Raw genomic sequence first — 8,372 nt, forward strand, 5'->3', positions numbered from 1 at the left:
CCCCTCCAACTTTTAAAGGGAAGAATACGAAGGGTGTAGTTCCGAGGGCTGAATCTTCAAAGAATCCTCCTGTGAAGAGAAAAGCTTCTGAAGCGTTCATTAGTTCATCCGGCCCCGCCGAGGAGGATGAGGCTGCCCCCTTGATACGCAGTGTTTCGGTTAGTAAGAAAAAAGTAACCTTCAAGCATATTGATCTCGAAATATTCAAGGAAAAGCATGAGCTTCAAGCCTTCGGGGTTCGTTTCTATGCCCCTGAGGATGATATTACTTATGAGCTTATCTCAAAGTATGAGTTCGATGAATTTCATTTGTTAACGACGGTTGGAGCGTTCGAAGCTGGTCTTATGCTGCCGTTGTACAAATCAGGTGATTCCTTCTACTATGACGTGCTTGCTAGTCGTGAAGGCTCTTCCACCAATACTCACAGCCGTTCCGTATCCCAACTATCGGGGAATTATCTCCGCGCCCTGAAGGAGTGCTATCTGCGGAGTAAGGGGGAGACGTCGATGACTTGCTACGTCCCCAATCCCGCGGAGAAGGAATGGTATACTCCTGAGAATTTCAATAACTCCTTCGGTGATTACGTCAATAGTAGGAACCGCAAGTCGTGGAGTGTCAGCCTTCGATTGATGCGCCTGTTGGTAATCTTCCACAGTCGCCGACGTCTGAGGGTGAGGACGCCGTAATGGATTGGTTCAAAGAAAAGAATCTTCTATTTGTCCCTCATCCCGCCCCTGTTGTTGCTGGGGAAAAGGAATCTACTGCGTATACCCATCGCATGATGGAGATGTCTTCGAAGGCGCGGGTGTCTGAAGCCTGGGGAAAAAATTTGAGTGTTCCCGAAGCTACCCTTGTGCCGGAGCCTCCTGCTTCCGTTGCAGATATGATGGCCATCGCCGACGGGTATCAATATGGCTTTCCGCAGCAGCGTGTCTTGGAGGTAAATTTTCGTACATACTTCTTCGTGACGATCGAATGCTTCGGTGAAATAATGTTTGTCGTCTTGATGTGTAGATGATGAGGAGTGAGCATTATAACCACGTGTTGTATCAGTTCTTCAAAGAGAAATCTCTGAAGCTCGAGGCTAAGCTTCGTCACAGAGAAAAGGAATTATCTGCGGCCGAGGTGGAAATAGAAGAGCTGAAGAAAAGCCTCAAGGAGAAAGAGAAGCTGGGTGAAGCAGAGGCCGGTCTTCGTTCCGAGCTTGTTGTTGTTCGCGCTGAGTTAGAGAAAACTCGCAGTCAAATTTCATCTTTCACAGGTTTGGTTCTTTTTCCCTCGCAGCATGTCGTCATTCCTCTATTTCTTAGTTGTTCTGTCTGAGTCTCCCCACCCTATCTCCAGTGGGTGGCGTCCCCGAGCTGATATGGCTTCGAAACGAAAGAGCTCGGCAAAAATCTCGTATTAGAGATCTTGTTGAGAAAATTAAGAATGAAGCCAAGAAATGGGATTCTCGGGCTGAGGTATGGCGCGCGAGGCATGTTCAGATGGTCGACATGAAAAATCTGTACAACCATGATCGTGCTTTATTTAATGGCACACTGCTGTAGACACGTGATAGTCTGCGGGAAGACCGTGAGCGTACTTCCTTGCTGGAGTCTAGTATTCAGCTGCTGGAAGAAGAATTACAGCAGGCTCGATCCATTCCTCTTCCAGGAGTTAAGGATAGTATGCTCTGTCTTGTCAGAGAAAGAGATGATGCCCGTGCCGAAGTCTGCGCTCTCAGCAATGCTCTTGCCGCGTCCCGTGCCGACGTAGCTCGTCAGGCTGAGTCTGAGAGGAATCTTGAAGTGTGTATGTACAGACTTAGCAAAGGGGTCTCAGAGATAAATAAAGAGGTCGACCACCTTCGTCACATGGATTCGATGAAGCAGGTAGAATTAGATGCCTGTCAATTTACTCTCACCAACCTTCAACTAGACTATAAGAAATTATCCGCGGAATATGACCATCTTGATGAAGCGCGAGATGCGGTTGTTAATGAGTATGAAGAGGCTTCGGCTTGTGTCGAAGGTATAATCCTATTTCATCGAGTGTGACCGTGTTTTTTCTGCGCTAACTCCGTGGTGTTGTCTTTTTCAAAGCTCGAGGGACACCTTCGCGTCACAAATGAAAAACTTGAAAAGGCTCAATCTTCCTTAGCGCAGCAGGAAGAACAGACCCATCATTTCAAGAATTTAGCGGCAACCCGCGAGGAGGCCGTTGGTGCTGCTTCTAGAGAAGTGAATCGGCTATCTTCGTTATTATCCCAAGCCCAACAGCGGACAACAGTTATTAAGAACAAGGCTCGTTGTCAATTGGCCGAGGAGACGAACAAGATGCTGGAGAGGATAGAACTTGGCCTAAAGAACGAGCATGGTCTCGTGAAGAACTATCCTCGTCGTCCAGTTCCTTCTGCCTTGCCTGGCTCCTCGGGACCCTCTTCTGGTGGGAGCGTCCCTTCAAGTCTTCGGAACAATCCTGCCGATGGGGCGGCAATCTAGGTAGAAACCGCAACATTTTGTAGAGACCGCGGCATCATTATCCTTCCCTTTTTATAATCATGTAACAAGAATATTTTTTGCCAATATCCTGTAAAAGGAATATTTTTTGATGTGTATCCTTGAATTGGCCTTTCACTTTTTGTAATCATCCTTTATGAAATGGATCCTTTTCTTGATATACCTGCAATGTTGGTTTGTTTTTATTTTAAGCATTTGTGAAAAAACAAAACAAAGTTTTTTAAGTGTTTGGGTGCGATACTGAAGGAAGGCACCTTCGTGATCGTCTTGAGACCTGTCACCCCGCTGGCGAATCCTGGGTTAGAGGATTCCCAGACGGTGGGGGCCGGGGCAACGTTCTAGGATATGGGATTAAAATATTTACACACCCATTCCGTCGACCCGTTGCCTTAAGATTGGTTGGGTATCTCTTTCTGCTGGGTGCCTTCCCCCTGGTCTTACACTTATGGACACTGATGGGGGAGCCCTGAGAGATTGTAGATTAACTAATTTCCCCAATATTGTCGATAGATTCCGCTGACTTGATAATTTGAAAGCTTGTTTGATTGATAGGTTGAGGCCTGCAATTCCTCTTCCAGAGATAGAAACATGTGGAGCGGTCAGGCTCCCTTCTTCTTCTGGTACACTCCAAGCAGATTCAAGTCTGCGTTGCTTCTATGGGAAGTATGGTTTGAGCCACTTAGCATTCCAAGGATGCCGGAGGACCTCGCCTTTTAGATTACGAAGGTAGTAGGAACCGTTACCCGCAACGTCGTGTATTATAAAAGGTCCTCCCCACGTAGGTGCTAATTTTCCCCATTTCTTTTCTTGCTGATACCGTGGGATTGTTCTCAACACATACTGCCCCTCTACAAAATTCCGAAGCTTTACCTTTTTGTTGTACTCCCTTGCTAGTCTTCGTTGATAATTTTCCATCTTTTGTAATGATACTTCCCTTCTTCCTTCCAAGTCGTCCAACCTTTCTAACATCATATCTGTTGTGAGATTTTTCTCCCAAGCTTCGGTCTTCGTGGTTGGCATGAGGATTTCCGTAGGGATGACTGCTTCAGCTCCATAAGTTAGAAGAAACGGGGATTCCCCGGTGGCAGATCTTCGTGTTGTCCTGTATGCCCATAACACATTGTGAAGTTGTTCGCACCATCTTCCCTTATGCTCGTCTAATTTTTTTTTTGAGTATAAGGGCGAGGGTCTTGTTGGTAGCTTCCGCTTGTCCGTTGCTTTGAGGGTATATGGGAGTGGACTTGTTCTTTCTTATTTTGAAAGTATCGAAGAGCATGTCTATATTTTTCCCCTGTAATTGCTTGCCATTATCAGATACAATTTCAGCGGGTATACCGAATCTGCAAATGATGTTCTGGAATATGAAAGTAAACACATCCGCGTCTCTGATCCTGGCCAATGCCTTAGCCTCCACCCATTTACTGAAGTAGTCCGTGGATACTATCAAAAATCGTCTTTTCCCTGATCCTTCGATGAAAGGCCCGACGATGTTTACGCCCCATTTTGCAAATGGCCACGGGCTATCGACGGAGTTTAACATTGTCGCCGACGCGTGGATCTTTTTTGCGAAGCGCTGACATTCTTCACATCGTCGGGACATCCTCGCGGCATCCTGTATCATTGTCGGCCAGTAATATCCTTGCGTTTTTGCTTTGTCAGCTAGTGATCTCATGCCGCTATGATTCCCCGCGTCACCATAATGGATATCATTTAGAATTCGATGCCCCTCTTTCCGGGACAAGCAACGTAGTAATGGTCCAAGGAAGGATTTCTTGTACAGGACCGCATCCCGAAGATCATATCTTCCCACTTTGGAGAGTATCTTCCTAGCTTGTTTCTGATCCGCAGGTAAGATTCCTTTTTCGAGAAAGGCATGGATCGTCACTCTCCAGTCATCTTCGTTGCTGAAGTCTTCGTCTTGATTTGCTCTTGACAGGATATCCTCTTCGTCAAAGTCATTATGGATGTCTTCTCCTACCTGGTCTTCGATATTTTCTTCTACTGTATCTTGATTGGTAGCGAAGGAGAATTGAGATGCAATCGAAGGCTCGTATACCCTTGCTATTTTAATAGCTTCGACATTTTTATCCCTCAGCATGGATGATATATATGCTAGGGCATCCGCGTGCCTGAGGTCTCTTCTGCATAAGTGCCGGAACTTAATGTTCGGGATTTGTGATGCCAATGTTTGGACCAAGGCCATGTAAGCTGAGAGGGTGTCATCGTACACATTATACTCGAGCCCTATTTGTCGTATGACAAGCTGCGAATCACTTGTCAGCCTTACATCAGTTACCCCCATCTCTATTATTATACGGAGGGCATGTACGACAGCTTCGTATTCAACAATGTTGTTGGTATGCTCTTTGAATTCCAACCTAAGTGCCTGTATAATCCTTTCTCCGGTTGGGGTGATAATGACAATGCCTATTCCTGCTCCTTCCTTATTTTTGGATCCGTCGACGAAGACTTCCCATTGTCTTTGACTCGCAGGTTCGAGGATATCCATTGGATCCTTGTTTTCTTCCTCGGCTTCTGGTATTCCCTTAATCTCTTCGTCGTTGTCAAGGGGGAGTCCTGCTAAGAAATCCGCCAGAACTTGGGACTTCCGAGAATGTTGAATTTCATGAATGATGTTGAATTGGTCCAGATGGGTGTTCCATTTGGCTATTCGGCCCACTTTTCCCGTGCTTTTGAGGACTGCTTCCAATGGTGATTTGCATGGGACCCTGACGAGGTGAGTTAGGAAGCAGGTTCTCAGTTTTTGAGTAGCCCACACCAATGCGAGGATGAGCTGTTCAATCTTAGTATAGTTTCTTTCCGCAGAATTGAGGGTCTTGCTGACGTAATAGATAGGTTGTTCTATCTTTGTATTGGTTTTGACCAATACCGCGCTGACTGCGTCCTCTGTTGCTGCTATGTACAGTGCCAAAACCTCGTCAGGATCTGGCTTCTGCAGGATCGGGATTGAGGCTAGGTGTTCTTATATTTTTTGGAATGCTTCCTCGCATTCAAAGGTCCATTCGAACCTGCTCCCTTTTTTGAGAATATTGAAGAAATGTTTGCATTTGTCCGAAGACCGGGTAATAAATCTGCCCAACGCTGCTATAGATCCATTGAGTTTCTGTACTTCCTTTAAATTCTTTGGGGACGGCATCTCTACTATGGCTTGAATCTTTGCTGGGTCTACCTCGATGCCCCTTTTTGTTACCAGATACCGAGGAATTTCCCCGAGGTGACACCGAAAGTACATTTCTCCGGATTCACTTTCATGTGATGTTGTCTCATTGCTTCGAAGATATTCCTCAGGTCCTGGTGGTGATCTTTACGCAGCTTGCTTTTGACGAGCATGTCGTCAACGTAGACTTCTAGGGTTCCTCCAATCCATCGCTTGAAGATAGCATCGACCATCCTTTGGTATGTTGCCCCTGCGTTTCGAAGTCCGAAAGGCATTCTAGTGTAGCAATAAAGGCCATGTGGGGTGTAGAACGCTGTGTGTGGCTGATCTTCTTCTGCCATGGCTACTTGGTTGTAGCCAGAATGTCCATCCATGAATGACAGTTCTTCATATCCTTCTACTGCTTCTACCAGTTGGTCTATGCTCGGCAGGGGATAGCTGTCCTTTGGACATGCCTTGTTGAGATTAGTAAAGTCGATGCATATTCTAACCCCTCCATTTTTCTTAGGAACAATGACCATGTTGGAGATCCAGGTAGGATACTTGACTTCCTTGATAAATCCTGCATCTAGTAGTTTCCGAAGTTCTGTTTTTACTGCCTCATGATACTCTGGAGCTACTTTTCGTATTTTCTGCCTGAACGGGGGCGTTCCCGGTTTGATGCGTAGCTCGTGTTGGATTACTTTTAGGTCAATCCCCGGCATATCTCCTAGCTTCCAGGCGAACACATCCGCGTATTCCTTAAGTAATTTGGTTAAGGAATGTTCCCTTCCTTCGTCCATTATGGTCCCGATTTTGATCATCTTCGGGTTTTCTTCCGTTCCTATGTTGATTTCTTTTACGGGCTCCACTGGTGTGAACACAGGCTTCGGGTTTCCGAGGACTGGGACGTTCTTTAATTGCTATTTAGCGTGTTTCTGTTCTTCGCTGGTTGTTGAAGTACTTGTTTCTGTGCTTAGGACATTATCATCTTTCGTCAAGCCCTTCCCTGTAGTTTCCTTGAGGAACAGGTCTATGGCCTTCTCTTTCGCGGTTTCTTGATTTTTTACTCTTCGGATTTTTCGCTGCTCTTCTTGCTCGTTGTTGATATGATCCTGAGTGGCCTGGCACTCTCGCGCAGTGATCCGATCTCCCTTGATTTCCATTACTCCCTCAGGTGTTGGAAATCTGAGATATTGGTGGTATGTTACCGCAACTCCTTTGAGCTTATGTATCCATTTTCGTCCAATAATAGCGTTGTAGGGGGAAGGGGTGTCCACCACACTGAATCGGGTTTCCAGTTTCATGGGCCCTGCGTTAACCTGCAACACGATGTCTCCCAAGGGCTTCGTGGGTGCTCCATTGAATCCGTAGATGGTGCGATAAGAGGTCATCAACTGTTCATCATGGAGCTTCATCCGTTTGAATGCATCGTAAAATAGGACGTTTACGGAGCTTCCCCCGTCTATGAGGATCTTTTTGAGGTTACATCCAGCTACTGGTAGCGTTAGGACCAAGGGATCGTTATGGTCTTCCATATCTTCTTCGATATCCTCGGCATCGAAGATGATAGGAGATTCCATCCATTCTTCGTGTTCGTCCACCACTATCCCATCGACCTTATATAATTCGCAGCGGTCTTCGAATTGCTTCCGTAACCTCTTTCCTATCTGCGCTGTAAGTGAGGGTCCTGTGGCTTCAGAACACGAGATGGTGTTGATTGTTCGGTTTCCTTCCGGAAGTTGGACTGGTTTGGTTCGCTTGGATCTGTCCTCGGTAACATCCTTTCGTACGTAATGTTTGATCTCTCCCGCATCAATTAATTTTTGGATCATTATTTTAAGGTTCTTGCACTTTTCGGTCTGGTGTCCGTTGAAAAAATGATATTCACAGTAATCTTTAGACTTCTCGGATCTCGGGGGCTGCTTTCCCTTAGACCATGGCCACTCCAAGTTTTCCCTCCCTTTGATCTCTCGTAGGATACGAGCATAGCTAGCGTTGAGTTTCGTGTAAACTTGATCTTCGATTTTTCGGTCACCTGCTCTTCGTTCATCCCTTCGTTCCTTCCTATCTTCGTGAGGTCTCTCCCCTGAGCAACTCCTTTTGGCCCCATTGGTTTGTTCCGCTGAATTGGTGCGGTGAGACCTCTGCGGATATGCCCTCGGGTTTTCCCATTGAATTTCTTCAAGTCGAGCGTGCTTTTCGATAATTATTCGAAGATCTCCCTCTGTCTTAGGCACGCTCCCATGAATTTCAAAAAATAGGGGACTCATTCGGTCTAAGCCCCATTTGTAGCAATTGATGCTTACCACTGGGTCCACGCTTCCTATGGCTTGGCATATCTTGTGCCATCTGTTAGTGTACTCCCTCGTGGTTTCCTTGTAGCCAATCGCTAGTGAAAATAGCTTATCCATTCCGGTGTTTACAGTCTTGTTGTACATGTATGTTCTTAAGAATTTCTCTGCGAGTTGGTCGTATGAGTGGATGGAGTTTGGTGGCAGATTATCGAACCATGATAACGCCGATCCCTTCAGGCTTGACGGGAAGTATCTGCAGAGTACGGCGTCGTTCTGACCCCATCTAGCTAAGACACGGTTGTAGTACCGAATATGTGCAGCAGGGTCACTGGATCCATCGTAGCATTCGAACGTTGGGACAGGGCATTTCAGTGGAATAGGGGTGTTGGCCAAGCGATGAGTTAAGGGCGTGGAGTT

The sequence above is a fragment of the Papaver somniferum genome, chromosome 2, assembly GCF_003573695.1.
Source record: "Papaver somniferum cultivar HN1 chromosome 2, ASM357369v1, whole genome shotgun sequence".
Lineage (NCBI taxonomy): Eukaryota > Viridiplantae > Streptophyta > Magnoliopsida > Ranunculales > Papaveraceae > Papaver > Papaver somniferum.